The sequence below is a fragment of the Pipra filicauda genome, unplaced genomic scaffold, assembly GCF_003945595.2.
Source record: "Pipra filicauda isolate LSUMZ 115617 unplaced genomic scaffold, ASM394559v2 scaffold45_size4122338_pilon, whole genome shotgun sequence".
Taxonomy (NCBI): Eukaryota; Metazoa; Chordata; class Aves; order Passeriformes; family Pipridae; genus Pipra; species Pipra filicauda.
Genome location: NW_024104598.1, coordinates 3,376,805 through 3,398,170, shown reverse-complemented (window position 1 = coordinate 3,398,170; position 21,366 = coordinate 3,376,805). Strand labels below are relative to the sequence as shown.

The 21,366-nt window shown below is 41.6% G+C and overlaps 1 long non-coding RNA gene across 1 annotated transcript in view; it reads right to left on the bottom strand.

Annotated features, from left to right (window-relative positions):
* Nucleotides 1–1,561: 1,561 nt before the first annotated feature.
* Nucleotides 1,562–21,366, bottom strand: part of LOC113993911 — an 89,510-nt gene continuing 69,705 nt past the window's right edge. The window contains exons 3-4 of the long non-coding RNA XR_003542821.2: nucleotides 2,514–2,645; nucleotides 1,562–1,888 (exon numbers count right to left, since the gene is read on the bottom strand). This is a non-coding gene — a long non-coding RNA (uncharacterized LOC113993911). The remainder of the gene's footprint in view (nucleotides 1,889–2,513; nucleotides 2,646–21,366) is intronic.

Sequence of the window (21,366 nt, the reverse complement as noted above, 5' to 3'; positions counted from 1 at the left end):
TTTCAGGCACGTTGTCTCTATTTTGTTCAGGATTTTGAGGAATTTCATAACAGTGCTCTTACATCATTGCACCCAGACACAATGTGAACCATTGTCAGATAAAGTATGTTTTTTACATTTGCATAAGCATGTAGCTTCCCTTTCTATTACCCAATGTTTCCCTTTTCCAATTATGAATGTTTCAAATCACGCACATTCCTCCGGGGGATGATAAAGACATTCTTAATTTAGGAAAAACAACGCTCCCTCATCAAAGCAGGGTGGTTGTAAGTTACCTGTTCCTAAATGATGATCAAGGCCATGTCAGAGTGTGGTGCAAAGCAGGGCACACAGGAGAGGTAGGATGCTTCCAAATCCTTCATGGTAGGTGAGCTCCCCAGCATGAAGGACCCGGACAGCTTTGATTAGACACCAGCATGTTCCCAGACATTGATAACTCTCCTTATGGACTCGAGGGGAAGAAGTGTGATAGCAACGATCAAGATAAAGAAATGAGATAGTAGCTGCTGGTCTGATTGACACTGTGCTTGAGCGTTCTCACACAAAGCCCTCTCTCTGTGCCTGACATGCAGGCGCTGCATTCCCAACGCATTCTTGCAGCCTACACCACATCCCCGAACAATAGCCAGCCTTCTTTCACTCTCCTGCCTCCTTTCTGTGAACAGCACTCTGTTGACAACCGAGTCTGTTCTCACTCCCGAAGAATTCAAAAAATTGGACGATATAAGGACAGACTGTGACTTCCAGGAGGCATCTTAAAGCATCCTATTTTTAAAGTTGTGGTTTGGTGCTTCTCTTTCTGTTTTGTTTTCTGTTTCAAAGGAAACCTCCAAAAATGCAGTTACCCCGCAAATCCGTCCTCAGACCAGGGAGCTGCTCTGAATGCAGCACCACTAATAGCTCTAAAATGCAAATACATGGATGACTTTCTCTGTTTGACCATTCCAGAACAGCCTTTCCCCTCTAAACTTTAATGTTAATGTTGAGTGCCAAACTGGCAACCCCTGTGCAGTCGAAATGTTTGCACAAGAAAAACAGATGCGGTGACACTGGTTTGCTTTCCTTGCCAACCATACCCAGGCCTAAAATGGACAGGAGACATGTAAGGTTAAGAAAGTCCAGCCTTCCTAACACTTATGTCAACTTTTGTTCCCAAAGGATAATGAGTTTTGGTCAGATGGGAAGGATAAATATGAGCAATGTGCATCTTTCTCTCCTTCATCACACACGAGCAAACCATGCTCCCCAGGACAGCCCAGTGGCTGACAGTGAACCAAAACCAACAGAAGAGATGAGAAATCTCTGTGCTGGACTTGCTGGCATGTTATCTCTGTCTTTGGCTGGTGATACACACCTACACCTGGGCAGTACATCCCATAAATCATGAGCACTTAAAAACCAGAAGAGGAGAAGAGAGGAGCGGAGAGGAGGGGAGAGAAGAAGAGAGAAGAAGAGAAAAGAAGAGAGATGAACTTGCTGCATTGCTACACTGTTCCACTTTTCATGGCACTACCAGTCTAACAGAGACTCGAAAATGAGCAAAATCTCTAGTTTGGAAAAAAAAAAGAAAAAAGGACACATTTCAGTGTGTTTTCACAGTAACATTTCTGTTGCTGATATCCTCGATTTTGAGCAAGTGTGCACATGCACATATACTATTTCCCCCTATTCAAGAAGCCCGATGAACTTGGAGAAGCCTGTCTAAACACTGCTTACACAAAACTGCAGCACTGTCTGCATCACACTTCAGGACCTTGATGTATAAGGATGCCTCAAGGAAAGCCTCTCTTTTAGAGGCCCTGTTTGTTCTTGGCTTCAGACTTCGCTGGGTGGATCTGGCACAATCAAGGCCAAAATGGAACATCAATGAACAAGGGTGCTGGCGTCACTGAAAAATGAAAACAATTGGAAAATCACAATCAAAGGAAGGTGAAAGATCTAGTCCCAGGGCTTCCTGCTTCAGCTGAGAGTTTATTCAGATGGCCACCAGATAATCTAAGCCAGATAGAGGGCACATTGACTTATGATGATGTTTATTCTCTTGGCTTTGTTAGCTGTCAAATGCAAGAGCAGTTTGTCCTGGATGCATTTTATGCCCTCCCGTTTCCACATGTCTTCAGATTTAGGCTTTTATTTGTGGTGCTGCCACTGAAGCAACATGGAATTGTCAAAGGGGCAAGATAATAAGACATATAAATGAATGAGAAAAAGCAAGAAATTTCTATCCTCTAGCCTCTTTCACGATGCAATTCTGTAGGGCATCATTTCTATAGCAATGAAATATGCTTAGTATCAGTATTTCCCACACAGTAGTGAAAAGGGACCATAGCATGCAGAAAATCAGCCCCAAATCATGCTAAGTCTTCCTGGAATTAGTTTATTCAGGTACCAGCTACTCTGAATTAGATAATTTACCTGTCAAAACAATACTTAATACAGGGACAAACTAGTGTATATGGGAATCAGAAGCCAAAGTCAAGTCATTTAACCAAGTTAAATCCTGGTTAGTTTACCTTCACTGTTCATGAGTTGATAGACTGTGGTATCTTCACAATGAGAGTTAAACTCACTGGAGGAATCTTCACTGGGGATACACAGGCTCCAGCACTGGAAATCAAGGTGGGATCAAGAAGACAGATAGCAGCCTAGGCAAAGAGAACAAAAAGAAAAAAGACACGACTTATGGCAGTAGCAGCATTGGTGAACAGAATATGCACATTGGAGAGCTGGTAGAATGTTTAGCCCGGCTTATTCCACACTGGAGAAAGCTGTGTTCGTGGTTTTCCTGGCAGAAATCATTTGCATTTATTATCCCTGCTGTAACCTCGCTGAAACCTGGGACTTGCCCTAAGAGTTTGGGATTTCTAGCTCTAAAACCAAGTTTCTGAAGCAACAGAAAGGAAACATTTCGTTAAGTGCAGCGCTGGTGGGACTGCTGAAGCAAATGCATCTCCTTTGCAGTTTTAAAGATGTTCATGAATTTGGTAAATGCTAAAATTTGAACCAGTCAGACCTACTAGTATGTCCTTGAAGTCTGTTTCTGTCCCATCCACAGCCATGTCCAGGATGACCATATTTTCAAAATATACTCATTACAACATAATTCTGAAATGTATCTTTTCTGCTCACTGCTGTTGCACTGGTGTTTTCTCCCAGGTTTTACATTTGGTGCTTCTAAACCTGGGATTTGTCTCACGTATTAGGGCAATCACATTACTCAGGTGCTACAGCCACTCCCCTTCTTCTATGATACAATTTATATTCTGGAAGCTCTTCAGTCACAGAACCCCAAAATTCACCTTGCATAATAAACACTCACTACAGGTCACTAAAGTTTCCTGAAGGCTGGCTACCAGTAACAATTTTAATAATGTTTGCTAAAGTATTTAACTTTAAATGGATGCTTAAGATCTGCAGCTGAACTGTCCATTTGACTGAGCTGAGAGCAAGAGCGATGGACCAGTGCAATCAGGGACCGAACAGCTTCAGAGCTGTCACAGACTCCCAAATTGTTGTCTACAGCAATGGTAACACAGACATTGCTGAGCTTCCTGTGTGGCTGTGCACGAAGAATGAGAATGAACAGAAGCACTAAGCTCTGCTGTTGGCTGACTTCAACCTCGGGTCTACTGTCTGTCTGAAATCACAAAACAAAATAGCAAAGGAAAGGTTTTAATGACCTACAAGCCACAGAATGTACCTGCTATACCATGATGGAGTCAAAGAATGGAATCATAGAATCACTTAGCTCGGAAAAGCCCTCCAAGATCACTGGGTCCAACCACTGCCAAAGCCACCACTAAACCATGTCCCCCGGTGCCACATCTACATGGCTTTTAAATCCCTGCAGGGAGGGGGAGTCCACCACTCTTCCAACGCCTGGCAACCCTTTCCATGAAGAAATTTTCACTGACATCAAATCTAAACCTACCCTGATGCAACTCAAAGCCACTTGCTCTTGTTCTATCGCTCGTTACCTGGGAGAAGAGACCAACCCCCACCTGGCTACAAACTCTTTTCAGGGGGTTGTAGAGAGTGAGAAGGTCCCCCCTGAGCCTCCTTTTCTCCAGACTGAGCCCCCCCAGCTCCCTCAGCCACCCCTCATCACACTTGTGCCCCTCTCCTGACTGGAGCACCCGCTGGTAAACGCGGTGAGGGGCTCTGGCCCATCCATGTTCTCCACACCCTCAGTGCCAGGGCTGGTGAGGGAGAAGCATTTGAGCAAGATTAATCTGCAATAATTATGTATTACAAATGTACTTATTCTGTTTAGGGAGAAACTCCTCCGAGGCTCCAGATGAGACATTTCTCACACATATTATTTAGCTTTTCCCGAGGCCTTAATGAATTGCTTTGAATTACAGACTTAGGTATTGATTAGCCTCATTCAGTTGAAATCTAGGCTTAGCAATCTATACTTGCCTATAGTTTATTTGTAATATTATTCCTAATAAAGAGCTGCAATTAATCCACATCAAGGAAAATCAATTAATACAGATTTGTATCACAAAGAAAGAAATCCTCCTCATATCTGCCCACTAATCCTGAAGCTTAGGTCTTTCTTTGCTACCAAGGAGGACAGATAAAAAATATTGATTTCACCCTATTTTTACAACTTACAGTGATACAACAATAGCACACAGAACAGACGGGGCTTATCAATTAAAACTATTTTTATATATGATGATACATGAGGACACACAATGCCTTTGTTCTCTGCATTATTAATAATTATTAATATGATGGGCTGATAGTTCTGTAATAAGAATAATCACTCCATGCACAGCTCTACAAGAGTTCTGACTTCACTTTGGGAATGGTTGTGAATTTTGCAGCCTATTAATTACAATACAGTAATGGTTCTAGAAGTAAAATTGCAGTTATCTGAGCTGCATGGGAAAGGAGGACTATTCTGTGTAATTTTAGACTAATGATACAACATGAAGAATGTTATCCAAGCTAACATCTTTCTAATTTTAACCAATTCTACCTCCCATTTTAACCAAGCTAATATCTAACCTGATTTATTAGAAATAATAATAATAAAAAAAATCTTATCAGAGTCTTCTTGCAGGAAGCATCACATAAACACCACAAATTAGATTTTGCAATTTTAGAAGCCAAACTTTACCCTTGCTACGCAAAGAAGACAACAATGTGTCATTGTCCTTTCACAATTCCTACTGTAAACAGTTTATGTGATTTATTCCTTTGCACACTAGATAATTACATATTTTATACCAGTGTATCATCAGTATGTTGTTATTCTGACTGCCCCATAATAGAAATTGTGTATTTTCCCACTGCAGTGAATGCTATTCTTAACATACATTGGCCTCAAACAGCTAAAAATATCAGAGTTCTGTTGCCTGTGGGAAAGTTCTGCTGAAGTTATTTCTATTAGAAGTTTCATATTGGTCTCTTCCATTTCTCATACTGTATGTGCCATTCACATTTAATGCTCCCTCCTCTCCTATGCAATTACTTACAATCACTTAAGTGTCACATATGAGGCAAATAATGCCCTAATTCACCCTAATTCTGACATTAATATGAATGATTGGGAATGAGATTAGGACTGAAGAATACCATTTTAAAATAAACTCTGATGACATAGCGACAGCTATACAAGGGATTAAAGAGTATGGATTATGGCAGGTTATGGTTCAGGATATCAAATGACACAGCTCTGTGTTTGTTCTTGCCAAGGACACCAGGCAATTAGAGGCTTGAACAGCCAACTGTAATTCTTACACTGAATCTTTGGGTTACTTGTGGGGTTTTTTTCAAGTCCCGTGAGTTTTGTGACAGACAGTAGGTTCTGAAAAAAAAAAAAATTCAGGGTCGCCTTGCTGTGAGCTGTCTGCACCCACAGAAAGTTTTTTTGGGAGGTGTTTAATTTATCTGGAAACCTAGAGCCAGTCTCACAGTGCAGGTACAAAGGAAAAGCTCTAATTTTATGAACGTTCTCTTTTCAACCCAAGTTCATATAATCAGTGAAGATGCCACTGAATTAATGACAGTATTTATTTTCTCTGCTGTTGCACATTTAGATTTATCTCCTAGTAATAGTATTTTTGCCTTTTTTTCTCCTTTCTTCAAAAGAAAACAGAAGCCTATTTAGAAACCTAAATTCATGCACCTCAAGCAATAATGTGTTATACAGCTCTTTACCTACACAGTCTGATCCCCATTTTCCTGATGTCTCCATATAAAATTTTATATTTCAAGCTGCTTAAAAATCAATGTGGTTTCATTCAAGGAAGTGAGGAAGGAGATGAGAAACATGAATTATTCCCTGCTTCAATTATCAGATTTTGGGAAGGACCATAGAAGACACCATCAGCTTTTGACTCACTCATTTCTCTTTTAACATAGAGGAGAAAAATATTTTAGCTCCTGAAGGTCTGATCAAGTATTCACTGAAGTTTGCAAGTGAAGGAATATCAGTGATCTACATATCATGATGGTTAGCAAGAATGAATGATGGTGCAGTTGAGAAACAACCAAAAAGCAATGAAATGGTTTTCACTTGCGCTGTAACAAAAGCTCCTCTCACTGTGCTGTTCCCAGAATGACAACTATTTAAAAGTTGGAAGGTACTGAGGTAATAAAGTAATATGGTGTAATAAAGTAATATGGTGTATGCATGTGAAAAATACTGTTGGCTAATTAGTTCTCCACGGGCCATTAGCAAGTGCTTTATAGACAGCTTAGTTTTTATGGTACACGATTTTTAAATAAAATAATAGATGCACTAGTTGTGCATCAAAACTGGGAACAAAAGAGATGAGCACCAGCATCTATTCCATCATTGTACAGGTGGAAACCACTGGTTTCTCGTTATTGAGCTTGTGTTGGTTTAGATCAAAGATTATATGTTTAATTTTATGGATCTGGGAGACTGCACTCGGCTCATCCAAGACCAAATTTCCAAAGGAGGATTCAGCTCAAGTCACGGTCTCAGAGTTTGGCTTTGCATAAGGAAATACATGTTTAATGTACATATTTAAAAATACATGTCAGGACATACGAAGTTCAATATATCGAGTATGAAGCCACTTTACACAGTTGGATTCTGAGAAAAGAAAGTTAGACATAAGTGTGAGGACATTCATCCCACAGTTCTATTTCCAGGACAATGTATTCCATGGGGTCTCCTAAATGGACTCATACCAGGGCATGTATTTCAGAGCATCTGCTCTTTGAATTCAAAATTTTCAGCAATGCAGCAATAGATTATCCACCTTAATCTCCACTCTCTTATTCTATGGAAAAGCAGAAGTACCCTGCCTTTAACATCCCTATTTGACAGCTTCCTTTTCATATAATCATGGATGCTGTTTGTCATTTAGTTTTTTTGGAAGCTCGTACCCACTTGGTATCTCCTGCATGCACTGGCACTCCAGAAAACCACTGTGCTCCTTTAAAATTCCTGGGTACAGATTTGGGATTATTTTGATCTTAACTCTGATTTCAGTAGTTTATGTTTAATAGAAACTCCTGTTAGAACTTATTACTGTTGGAAAGGAAAACTTTGAATGGTCCCTATATTTAATATAATATATGGTGTTTTTTCTGAAATAAAGACAATTTTATCCCTTTTATCTTATCATTCTACTATCTTAAGCTACTGAAACATATTAGTATTTGTCAGGTTTTCTTCCTAATGTATTAAAAAATGAGGCTGGTGGGTCCAGGTCTGCCTGATCTCCTTATGGTTCTGCTATTTTTCTGCAATTTTAAGCTTCTCACTCATGGTTTTGATACAAGCTTGCTCTTCTTCACATATAGAATTAAATATATACAAATGTAATAGCTATTTTCCCCTCTCCACTAACATAAAACGTATTGATCTTTTTAACTACAGTAAATGTCTTTATTAATTGTGGCTTTTCTGAATACTCAGTACAACAGCTTCACTAGGATTACTTAAATGTTTAAAGTTAAGCACATGTTCGAACATCTCTTTGAATTGGGGTGTATCTGTTTCCAATGAAAGAGCAAAAAAAAGAAATAATAAAATTGATTGGTCTTAATCTGGAAATCTGAATAATTAATATGGAATAGAGCCAGTTTTTTAGCATAACTTCCTCTTAGTTTGTTCCCTTTCTTCTCTTCTGTTTCTGTTTGATCTCTGGATTTATTTCCACCTCTCGCTCTGTTATTTTAAATCCATCATGCATGTATGTCATCCATGTCCCTGGGAGGGCCCTCTCCCAGATAATGTGCTGGGTGGAGTTTAATTTACATGTGCACAGACACAGAAACACATAAACACACACATACATGCTTGTTTCTTCACTTCTGCCTAATAATATTTTTCCAGCTGTTTCTGTGAGCTCAAAGTGCTTAAATGCAATGAATATCCTACTCATTAAACAACAATCATAACTGAACATGAGCACATTAATACATGTGCATTAAAAAAATGTTTTCCTTTAAAGGTGAACTGCAAAGGGAATTGAGGCAGGGGAAAAAAATCCTCTCCCCCCCCTTCCCCCTTTTTATTTAACATTTGTAAGTATTGCCTGTAAAGTTCCACTCTCCACTTCCCTCGTCTCTGTCTTCTTGACATTTTGAAAGCCAGTTTGAGTATTTCTTAGGACAGAAGGTAGAGCTGTTGAGAATGACTGCATTGACAAAAGCAGATGCTGATGAGGGTTTGGGTTTCTGTAGATATAGGATTGAACATCAACATATCAAGGTCCATCTAAACTAATTTAACTGTGCTGGCAAGAATTCTGTGTACACAAAAAGCTTGAGATACAGAACAACAACAATGAGTACATTAAAAAAAAAAATCAAGCTGTGAACTCTTTTAAGCTTTCACTGTAAATCATCAGCAAGCGATGAAAAGCATAAATGCAATAAAAATAATCATTTCCAGGTCACTGTTAAATGATGTGACAAATGCAGACAGGGATATTGTAACGCTGAGAACCAGAGAAGACCCAAATTCTGCCTCATCAGTCATTTCCTTTCTCCTTTCATTTCCTGCAGTTCCCATGCACTGTACCTCTTTTACACTTTTTCTCCTTCCTATTCACTTTTCCATCTTGTCTGCTTCCCTCACCTCTCAGCCCTCTGCAGCTGCTGATTTTACATCTTGCCAGGCCCCCTCGAGGAGCAAAAGCACAACAATCTTTCCCTAATAAGATTCTGGCACTTCCTCTTGAAGCTTCTTCCGGAACCTGGATGGGAACAAGCGTGTGAAAACGAGGAATAATGGGAATAAAACGCAGCTCATGTCTTTGGAACTTCAGAGGGGCCTTGAACTGAGTGCTGAGGGCAAAACATGGTGCTTGCCAGATCTGATCCCAGCACAGGCAGAGTAAATTCAACGTCAGGACTCTGAAATCCAGCAGAGCAGGAGTTTCTGAAGGCTGCCACCGAGTGCTTGGGGCCCTGCAGAACTGAGCACCAGGGCAGTCTGTAATAACACTGTTTCAGCCATATTCTGTTGCTGATACACAATTCATCACACTGATGAATCCAGTGAGAATCAAAAGGTATCAGTCAGGCCACCAAAATTTAGTTAAATCACTTGTCTGCTTTGGAGTTCTTACACCTCACTTTCTCTTTACCTCCTCTCTAGAGCGTTTGCATCAAAGTGGGAGCCATTGGAAGGTGGCTTAACCCAATCTCATCCCTCTTTTGGTTTGGTTCTGTAAGCACTTCTGTGAGGTGAATAAATCATCAGTAATGACATATCATTGGGAAACTGCAAAACACCTTATGGAATGTTCTACAAACACACTGACACTTCATATGTGTTTCAAGAAAACATACATGCATGCCACACAATCTGGAATATACACACATATATGTATGTGTATTTACACACATGCACATGTACATAAATCTCTGCATGTGTACATATCTGGTTCCTCACAGGAAGTTTACCAAAATGAAAGTAGAACACAATATTAATAAATTTTAAATTCATGATGCTGGTTTTTTAATAGCTGGATATGATCCTTCACTTATTTAAAAAATGTCTTTTGTTTCCAAAATTTCTATGGTAGTCCAGAAGGACGGTCATAGATCCTGCAAGTCTGTGCATCCTACCTGCTGGTAAAAGGTGTATCCATGAAAATTAACTCAGAACAAACCCAAGTCTAAGGGGTTGATCTGCATTTTGGTGAGTTAATGAGAGTTCCACTGGTGTGAATGACTGCTGGGAAAGGATGTCCTTCTGCACATACCAAAAGGGCTGCAAGAAGATGGGGTCATGGAGCAGAAACTTTCTATCCCAAATCTGGAAATCCTGCCAGCCCAATGTGGCAAACCAGCTATGACAGAGGCTGTGCAACTGTGTTCCTGGTGGGGTCAGGGGGACATGGGCCACATGTTTGAGGGCAGAAAACTGTAATTCAGCAATGGAAATCACATATTGCAGTCTGATGGATGTAAATGGAATCTGTTCCTGAAAGAACTTGGCTCGACAGCCTGGAAAAGGGCTCAGATTTTTGTCTTTGCTTATTTTCTAATTGCTGATCCACTCTGGTTCTGTCATACACATTTCCTACAGTGAGGATCAGTCATTCTGCCTTCACTGTGTCTTCCCCACAGCCTCAGGACATGCCTGTTGCTCCTGCTTTCTTCTCTCATGGTCTTTGCCCTTTTCATGTCACACTTCCCACAACCCTGGCCCAAAATGGGGACTGCCTGATGTGGGGAACACCATGTCCCTCTGTTTCCTGACTGCACACCTGTCCTGGATGGTGTAGGCATGAGATCCACCCCGTCTACTTCCACTGCCACAAGAAGTGCTGTCATTAATTACATTATCACCTGCACTTTTGCAAAAACGATGGAAAAATGGCCACAGCAACAGAAGAATTTAACAGCAAGACTGTTACTGGAGTAGGCACCTACGGTGTCCACTGTGGGCAGAGTAGTTAAACTCCCTGTAGTGAGTTTAAGCCTTATTCAGAAGAAAATATGCCACTTACTCCCCACCAGTGCCTCCCATACACACTCTGAAAGCCTCCCATTGAAGGACTGAGTTAGCACATGACATCTGATGAGATCACAGCGTGGGGCAGGCTTGGCTGTAGGCATTACAAAGGCTTCAGCATCTCTCTGTCAACAGTTTGGCTTGTGTTTTTTTGGTGAAAGCTTGTGATGTCACTCCTGTCTGGTGTTGCTGGCTGGCCCTGCTCGAGGCCTGCCAGGAAAACCACCACAGTGCGTGGCCATTCCTGTCCAAGACCTGCTGTCCTGGTCCTGGAATTCGGTCATCCAGGAGGAAAAATGTCCTTCTTATCACAGGGATTGTGATGAATGGCAGATTTTGGTTGCAAAAAGGCCAATCAGTATCAGCCTCCTGTCACCTGCCTCTGCCAAACGGATGGTAGGAGGCAGGAGGTTTGTTTTCTTCTCTACCTGATTTCTGTGCCTAATTCCTAGGATTTAGTGCCAGAGTGGAAGATTTTGCATGTGCCACTTAGGGGCAAACTTGCAAATGAACATTTTCAAGGTGTAAAACATGGAGCTGGAGGCAGAGGGGGTTTTGCACACTTACCTGGAGTCATTTAGGCAATTTATTGCATCACACCTAAGTGACATTGGGTGATATCACACTGGTTACATGCATGTCTGTGTACACTAGTATTTGTGACTTAGCTGGTATGGGGCTCTTGAGTAATTCATGGTGGATAATCTACTCACAGGAATTCAGTTTTGTTTGCTGCTCTCCTGCATTGCACACACCCTTTGACAACACACAAACAAATGGGCAAAGGACATTTTACCATTCCAATTTTCAGATAAACTGATACAACGAACAGCCCTCTTTCCCGTAAACATATTCCTAAAATAGCCCTATTCTCCTATTCCTGTAACACACTCGCTTTTTCATATTTTGCTTCAGCTTCAATACTTACAGAATATTACTTTTTGACACTCAGGGAATAGGCTTAACCCAGGTAATAGGAGCAAGAGGTTCTTGGCACAGATCAGAAGCTACTGTACTTGGCACTGATTAGATTAACACCAGGAACCACTTTAGAGAGGGCAGTGTAATCTTTATGGCCATCACTTACTTGCTGAGAAAGTTCACATCTTCCAGTTAACAGCACCTCTGCCGGTGATTTCTTTGGTAGATGATGATATGCACTTAAAGGAACAGATTAAACAGCCTTTTGCCTTTCTTTAAGACATCTAGTCCCTACTGGCAGTGGGCAGCAGTTTTGAAAGAGCCTAAAGCCTATTTTCCAGAAGGATTTAGTCACAGACTTTCACATAAGCTTATTCATCCTGGTCCCGGGGTTGTGGTTACACACACATTTCTCCAGGACATGGAGTCAGCAGGCGATGTCCACTCTGGCTCACCACTGCCTGATCCCATGCTCCTGCCACCCCTCCATGTCCATGCAGAACAAAGAGGGCAGTGTAGGGCCTACCACAAACAGCCCTGGATGGTGGCAGCATGACTTGGCTGGAGCCAAAAGTGCCACAGAGAAAAATGTTTGCGGAACCACAGCTTCGAGGGCTTCTGAGCTGGGTAAATTAACGATGTTCACCGTGCTCCATCCTGCCAAAGCTAGACTGCTACCAATTCCTGAGCTCTGCAGATAACCCAGGTAGATTCCCACGTCACTCTGACAGGTGTCCAGGTGCTTTAGATGCTTCTGATGTATTTTACACTACTGCTGCTGGTTTGGGTCATCCAATGGCAGACACGGTGCTGTTCACGCTCCAAGAAGCTAAGTCCCATCAATTACCGTGTTTCAATGAAGCAAGCAAGCATGAAAGCACCTGGAGATGGACAGCCCTGGGCTAACAAATCCTGATCCCTCAAGCTCTAGTGCTTTGCCTACTGCAAACACACTATCTGACAAGCATAAATCACAAACTTATTATGTAATGGCCGTGCCGTTTCACGGACAAAGATGCATTTCACAGAGAGTATGGTTTTAATAAACAGGCAGCCTTTCAGTGGCTAGACTGGAATAAGCCAGTGATCTCAGTCCAGTTCCTGTTGGAAAGGTGGTCACAGCACAAAAAGCACCGGTACAGATGGGTGGATGTTAAGGGGCTGCAAGAGAAGCTGAATAGAACCTTCCTGGCCCAGGCAGGTCATGGCAGCAGTGCCATTGCCCTCAGCAGCCTGGGGTGAGCCAGGGGTGCCTGGCCCATGGCTGTGCCAAGGGGTTGGATCCCTTGGGTGCCTTACTGGACTTCTCATGCCAAGTGTGTGCACAGCCCTTTAATTAATTCACCTCGACGTTACCGTGCAGTAAACGGGGGGATACACAGGGCTGACTGAGTTATGACCCAAACCCACATGTGCAGAGCATGCACTTCTGAAATGCAATGGGAAATATTCATTATTCTTGGATAGAGCTCCCTTTGAGTTCAGCAGTTACAGCAGCTGTCGTCATTTACTGCATTAGCAAGCACTATTTCTGTGAATTTATATCAGTGTGTCCTGGGGTTCTTTGCCAGCAATATGCTTAACCCACTGCTGCAAAATAATCCCATATATATTGGCCACATATTTGGGATGTTATGATTAGACTTTTTTAGTGGGTGTTAGGAATTATTTTTATAAATGTAGCATGTGTGTATGCACAAGGGTTTTTACAATCAACTTTAAAAAGGCAAGAAATATATTTTCATTCTCTAACTTCTATTTTGACGTGGTTCTCACTGGTTTCTGACAGGCATCAAGCTAATAAAGCCATGCTGGTCCTGTGAAATATTTAGGAAATAACCAAATTTAAAAAAAAATGTAATTTGGGGTATTTTTTTCCAAATTATGGTTTTTACATATTTCCCACAGACTATCAAATCTGTCATTATAATGGAACAGGTGTTGATATCTGAGGATGTCTGATATCAGTCAGAACACTGACAGGTCTATGCCTTTAAAAAATAGAGATATTACTCTTTACTGCAATGTGAAGTTCCAAGCCATGCAAAAACCTTGTCTTTCTTATAACATCACCCTTAACATATATTAAAATATATGTTGATGGTATCTCAGGCAGAAACATCTTCAAATTTTAGTTGTTATAATGATACCAAAAGGTTAACTTTTGGGTTTCTTTTTTTTTGTTCAGCTTTTAGACCCCAAAAGCTTAAGTCTGCAGAGAAAGTGTATATTCCAGCAGCAACACATCTGCAGATTATTTCACAGACAAATCTGTTCTGGAAAATTAATTCTAAAAATTGGTTATATAGAGGAGTATCAATCTTACTAATAATAATCCCAAACCAGTAGAATCTAGTGCAGTTGAATCAAGTGGTATGTGTGACTGCAGTTTGAATGGGGAAATACAGATTTGGGAACAGCATGTTTCTAAACCTTTTCGGTATCTTTTGCTGATATACAATTCAGGTACAGGACACATTAGACATTTCCTTGTGGGTCTCACCCACTTAGGATATAAATCTGCCACCACAGACCAGCTCCAGAGTTTCTCCCTTAAGTCAAGCTTTAGGGGCTGCTGTAGAATTTGAGTTGCCAGACAAAATGTCACGAGAGGATTGACATGTTCCTTACAAAGCTCTTGTCATATTTGCAGACACTGTGGAGGACATTTGACCACATTTAATGGTTGGGACTCAGTGATCTTAGAGGTCTTTTCTAGCCTTAATGATTCTATGATGCTATGATCTTTTGCCACAGAGGGTCTGAAAACTTACATTTCCTCTGCCACTGAAATCCAAAGGCCTCTGGGATGGGGATACTACAGCTCCTTGCTCCAGAGTTTGAAGCTGAAGATGCAGGTAGGTGTTTTCCCCAGTGAACATTTTCTTCCATTTTTTAAAATATTTCTGCTATGGGACACTATTCTGTCTTATTTCTTTCTGCTCCTTCCCTCCCTCACACCTTTTTAATGAGCCATTTATATCTCAAGTTAAAAGGACAGTCCCATTAAGCTGAAGGACAGACACATCTGCTCTGATTTCCCTGTGCCCCGACACTGATTCAACACAAATACAATTTCCCAAAGGGCTGCTAGAGTTTTACCCTAGCAAGGGAAATCCTGGGGCTGTAGGAATTCCTATTTCTGATCAGTCTGCCTTGTCTTTTTCCAGATCTGTATAGCTGAACCTAGATAAAGGTGGGAATGTTCTCCAGCAAGCCAGAACTCACAGTCCCTACTCAAATCAGCAATTCAAGTCTGTCATGGTGTCTCAGCAGACTTGAGTTGACTTGTTGATCCTCCTGTGCTCAGAAAATTGCTGTCTGGCACCTTCAGTGAGACTGAATTTTCTGACTAGAATAACGAGCAGAACTTTTCCATGCATCAGTGAGCCAGGGAAACAGGGATACTCCTTGAAACAGTTGCTCCCTCAGGGCAGAGGAAACGAGGAACAGGGAAACAGAGCAAATTACAGAAACCTTGCACTACTGAGTTGGAGCGTGGGCTGGTATCATCATCCTTCAGAGCCTTGCTCTAGAAGAATTATAGATCCTAAAACAGTTTGAGTTGGAAAGAACTTTAAAGATCATCCAGTTCCAACCTCCCACCATGGGCAGGGACACTCTCCACTATCCCAGGTTGCTCCAAGCCCTGTCCAACCTGGCCTTGGACACCTCCAGGGATGGCACAGCCACAGCTTCTCTGGGCAACCTGTACCAGGGCCTCACCACTCTCACAAGGAAGAATTTCTTCCTAATGCCTTTTTCTGTAGACTTGTAGCCAAGTTTCTTGCAGCTCAGTGGCAGGACCACAAAGGATGTAACACTGCACAGAGTAGGAACAAGTGGAGTAAAACTAACTGAGGGGTCTGACTCTGTGAAGACATCCTGTACCTACATTGACTTCCTCACAGGACACTTTGTTCCCTGTCAGACTGGATCTGCCATCCAGAGAAAATCATTGTAATAAATTCTAGGCAGTGATACGACCGTCAGATCCTGTGGGATGTGGAATTCAGGGAAAGTTGTGGGTGCTGAGATTAGACTTTCAGATAAACAAATCCCAAGGGGTGTTGTGCTGGGCACTTAACATTTTTTAGAGAGCTACAGCATTGAGTCTTTTGGAAAAGAGTCCTCATTCATTCTTATTTGGAATGGCAAGAGCCTCTGTCTACAAACTGCCTTGATGTTTTTGCATTATCTGCTATTAAAATCAAAGTAGTGTGTTGCCTCACACTTCAGCACTACCTGCAAGGGATAATCTGTCACTAGTGCCAGAAGATAATAACCACTAAATGAGTGAGTTGGGGTTATAGGTACTCTCCAGTCCCTTTATTACTTAGGTAGAAAAAGGTGTTTTGAAAATAAAACAGGGTTTGAGCAAAGAATCATGGCAATACCATGAGCTACATCTCAGCAGCATCTCTCTGGCTGCCTTGGAACTGAATATGCTTTATTGCATATTCCTCTTCCCAGAGATATTTTTGCTTATTTAAAGGCATTCATATGCCTTTTACTTGCCCTGCGTTAGTAAGCACAGAGGAGCATAAACTGCTTTCAGCCTGGCCTCAAAGTATTGTGTTTGCTTACCTAAAAGCACCATCAATTTTATGTAAAAGCCACACCTTCAGCACCATGAGTCTACCCACCATCCATACATTCTATCCCAAATTGAAAGTTATGCACGTTCTTGCTAACCTAGTTTTGTGTGTGCATGTGTATTATTTTTTTTTTAACAATAGGCCTAAATCCATATTAATGATCCAAAAAGTGACCAGGCCTCAGCACCTTTTGTCCTCTATACATTAACTATCCAATAATCAACAGTAGCTGTCCTGTACTCTGGTGTCTTTAGCCTAATTCAGAGGGACAGATATTTATCATCACCCTTGAATTGGGTGACCCATTCTGACAGGTCGACATCCTTATTTATGTAACAATGTCATAGACAGTAACTGCTAATGAGTGGAGTGACGCAGAGGTCTGTTAGATGGAAAGGCAGAGGAAAGCCGAAAAGGGCATGAGGGGTTAATGGGACTTTTCTGTTCCAGCCTCCTGGGATGTGTAATTATGCTCTAATAAGAAATGAATGTATTGATTAGATTAGTGTGCAATTGTGTCCGTGTGCACACGTATAGTGCATGCATATAGACAGTCATTGTGTGCCTCTGTTTGCTTCAGTATGTGTTTTAACCTACAGCATCTTTGTGCCTTGGCCAAAAACAAACAGAGCACTCCCACAGTGCTCTTCTTGTCCTCACTGTGGCAAACTCCTTGTGATTTCGACTGGAGTTTATCTGAGTAAAGGCTGAATTTAACCTCAGTAACCACCAAATAAGGGCTTCAGGATTAGGCCCTCACAAACAAATGACTTCCTATTTGCATTGTTTGGTATAAACACCCACCATCACTTAAGGGAACAGCAAAAGCAGCCAATGCATTGTAAACAGTGTCATCTGCTTAGGAGACCCTTCCACCAGCCAAAGTAGGCCATGCTCATCCCCGATGCACATCCACTTCCAGCAGCCTGCTTACAGTAGGGAGGAATTTGGCCTGGCATTCTTTCTCATCAAGCAAAATATGTTCTCTGGCAGGTCAAGGAAAGCATCCTTCACACGCTCACAAAGGGCCGATGCTCCGCCGCATCTCCTGAGTGTGTGTGATCTGAACTTGGGGGTGAATTCCCTCGATGGGAAAGACACAACAATAGAGAAAAGCAGGGCGGGGGGGTGGGGGGGGAAGGAAAGCATGTCTGAAAACTAGAGCTGCCCATGGCCCAGGAGGTGAAAGAATGCAGCTGATAGTGGTGCTCTCCCTGCAGCCTCTCGCTGACGCTAATACGGGGAGGCAGCAGAATTGTGGCTTTTGATACCTCACACACACTGTACGAATTCCAGCTCAAAGCAGGGCCTTATACGTCCTGTGGGCCTGTGTGTGGCGTCTGAGTTAGTCAGGAACAATCAGGACCAGGCTGGCAGCAGGAATAGGCTTTTTGGGTCACCACCTCAGCCCCTTGTGCCTGGGACAACGAAGGCCGCGGCACCAGCGTGCACAGGCCTGTGACAAATTAGTACCTCCAGTTGCACACTGAAGAAATAAATTACTTTCTAGTGACTCCCTCTGGAAGGAAGCAGCATTATTAGGCTCTAATGGGATTTCCTTCTATCCCACTCTTGACTAGGACCTTTGTGAGTCAACGGGGAGGGGGGGGGAAAGGAGAACTGAGGGATTCTCATGTCTGAGGAGGGCCTGCTTCACCCAACCATAACTTCTGTGAATCGTGGCTTGGGTTCCAGACGTGACACTCAGGAAAGGCTGTAGTGCAGGGATGTGAAAAAGGACTTACCAGGCAAGATTTCCATACACTTCAGAAATGTTTGAACTATGTAATATAAGAATACACTGTAGAATCAGTGTCAAAAAAGAAGAATCTCTTGGAAAGGAATTCTCATTAATATATTTTTTTCCTAAAGAATGAAAGACAGAGAGTATTATAATACAGCACTTGCAACATGGAGATCAATGGAGCCCTAAAGTCTGAGGGATAATGATTAAACACAATTCTCTCCCTTTGCCATTCTACTGCAAATTTTTCCATCAGAGGAGCACTGAGGAGGTAGTTTTTTTTTTAAGTATTTTGATGTATAAAATAATTAAGGGAACATATTCATAAAAGAGAATGTATTTATATTCCCCACAAGAGAGACTTAAAATCCAAGTTAGACCTAACTGTGAAGGTTGACCTTCTAAAAATTTGCCTCAAGGGTCAAAACAGAGAGTAAAAACCTGGAAGTGGTGATGGCTGTAGGGGTGTTACCACTGACTTCAAGAGGGCTGAGATCACACCTGAAATGAAAGCACTGGAGAAGGAACAGCCTGGGAAAATCGTGGTGTTTTCTTCCATATAACGTGTGATGTTTAAGCAAGTTCAGCATCCAGGCTGAATAAGAGAAATACCCTCTGAAGGAAGAAGCATTTCTAGCGCCACAGTTCAAATCCAGGCCTGAAAGGCAGATGCAGGCGAGTTAATTTTTCAGCAACTGCTGGCCCTTTGACTCCCAATAGTTGAGGGTTGGTTCACATTTGAACGTTCACACAAAACTGATTTCCCCATTATATTGATGGGAACTTTGTAATGCAATGAATCATCTTCAGCTGGCTGATTTATTTCACAGGGCGACTTGAGGCAGCAGACATGGAGCAAGGTAGCCCAAACTAAGATGGAATATCCTTCCCTGTCCCATTTATTAGTGTCAGCATCAGCATAAGCTTTTCTCCTTAATGGTCCGATCTTTCATTCAGGCCATAGAGGATCCTGAGAAAGTTTTCCTCGTTTCTTTATATTTTGCCAAACTTCTAAGTGAGCTCCTAAAAACTTATTGAAAGAGCATTACTCAGGCTGACACATTCCATTTATTTCAATATGGTGACAAAGAGGGAAGATCTAGCTAAAAATATTGCAATGGCCTTATGGGATACTTATGGGGTTTTTTAAATGTAATACATCACAATAGAATACTTTGTTTTTGTAGAAGGGCATTCTGTATTCGCCCAAAAAGCTGCTGACTTAATCATTAGTTATGATGAGAAGAGATTTAGTGCTCTCTTTCTTTACACTGTCACTGAGAACAATGTCTATGAAAAAGCCTATGCTTCCCATTATAAATCACTATAAGCTCCATGAAAATTTCTCCTCTACCCTGGGGTTTAAGTGAGCAGATACTTGGGGATGCAGACTCCCAATAGTAGCACTTTATGCCTGGCTCTACAAGTTTATGGAATGCTATGGTTCACCCTAAGTCCAGGCACTACCAGTGCACGCAGTTCCCATTGTTCAGCAATTTATGAATGGCTAGTCTTTGACATAAAATTAAATACCTACCAGTTTCCCCCTCTTCCTTTTCAGCCTGTATATATTTTTAAAATGTCTTAAAAATGTAGCCTGTTATCACTTTTAGCATTAAAAATATGTATTACTGTTTATCATCAGGCTGCCTTTCAGAAACACGATGTACCCTCTGCTCCTTCATCCTCTAAAGTTCACAAGAAACAATTTCAGATCTTATTTAGGGCAAGCAAGGATTTGGAATTAAAGCTAAGCAAAAAAGAAATGGTTTATAGGTGCTCTCTTCACTGACTGAAGAACCCTGTGTCACATCACCCTAAAAGGACAATTCGACCTCAAGCGATTTCTGGGGGGAGTTTTGAGATGTATAAGCATGTCTCAAAATAATTTGTATAAGAAATAGAGATTTAGAGACCCAGAATTGACTCTCCAGGTTTGAAAGTCTTTAACCTTCTTCCCTGCCTTCCTTCCTCCCCCTTATCCTAGTAACATACACTGGCTGGATTTTATTGTATAATTTTGTAAAGGAAAAAAAAAAAGGCAAGCGTTGCACACATCTGCCAGCATTTTTTTTATTTGTTGGCCCAAGCTGACAGTTCTTTTTTGTGTTTCCTAGTTTATCAGAAGCCTATCAAAATGTTTTGAAGAAAAGGAGCCAGGACATTTTCCCTAGATTTTAGTGTCCTCTAATATTAAAATTCATTCTTCAGAGTTTGTTTCTTATTTACTGCTTTCCCCATGTCTTGAAGATAATATTCTCATTCCAAGAAGCAGAGTTCACCACAAACTGTCTCAAATTTGTCCTTTACTGGGTTCGAGTCTGTGAGCCCTGTTCAAAATTCGTATCACTGGGTTCAGTTTGAAAGGCAGGACTTTGATTCAAAGTTCTCAGCCACCCACACTGGACCTGAAAGGCCACTAGAAATAACCCTTGTCTGCTTTGTTTCTCAGGAACCAGAATAGACACATTCCCTCTGGTCTGCCCTGAGATATGGATTTGGCTCAATAAGCACATGTCAGCTGCAGAAGCAGCTGGCTGCAGAGCAGTTTTCATGGAAACTGGGAGCCTGTGTCCTCTGAAAAGATTCCATATTATTTCATTCATTTATTGTTAGAATTTTTTATTTATTCTGAATGGCCTTTGAGAAGGTTAAGAATAGAATGACAGCCTAAAATCAATTTCCTACTTGTCTTTGATTTCCGTTTGATTATTGATATTATTACTTTGAATAAAATCAATCATAAATCTGTAATGAGACATGCCATCTCTGTATGGTCGGTATCTGCAAGACCTTTGTGCTAAAAAGCAACAGGATAAAAGGACATGTATTAGAGGTCCTTGGCTGTAACCACAGCTCCCAAAGCCACATGCTGACATCAGGACTCTAATTTTCACATAAAAGCAAGACATGCCTTAACTCTCACAGGTAAATAGTGCCTGAAGATGTTGCCTTCCTTAATTGTTTTATGGGTGTCTGAGTTTTCAAGCTGAGCCAATCCTGTTAATGGGCTGAAACCCTGCCTGGGAACAGAGGCAGCCCAGTGGTTCCCAATGGTAACATCCCAGGAGGAATCCCACTGGAGTCACCAACGTGGCTTCCCTGTCGCTGCCTGGGGCTGAGCTCTTGGAGGCACACCT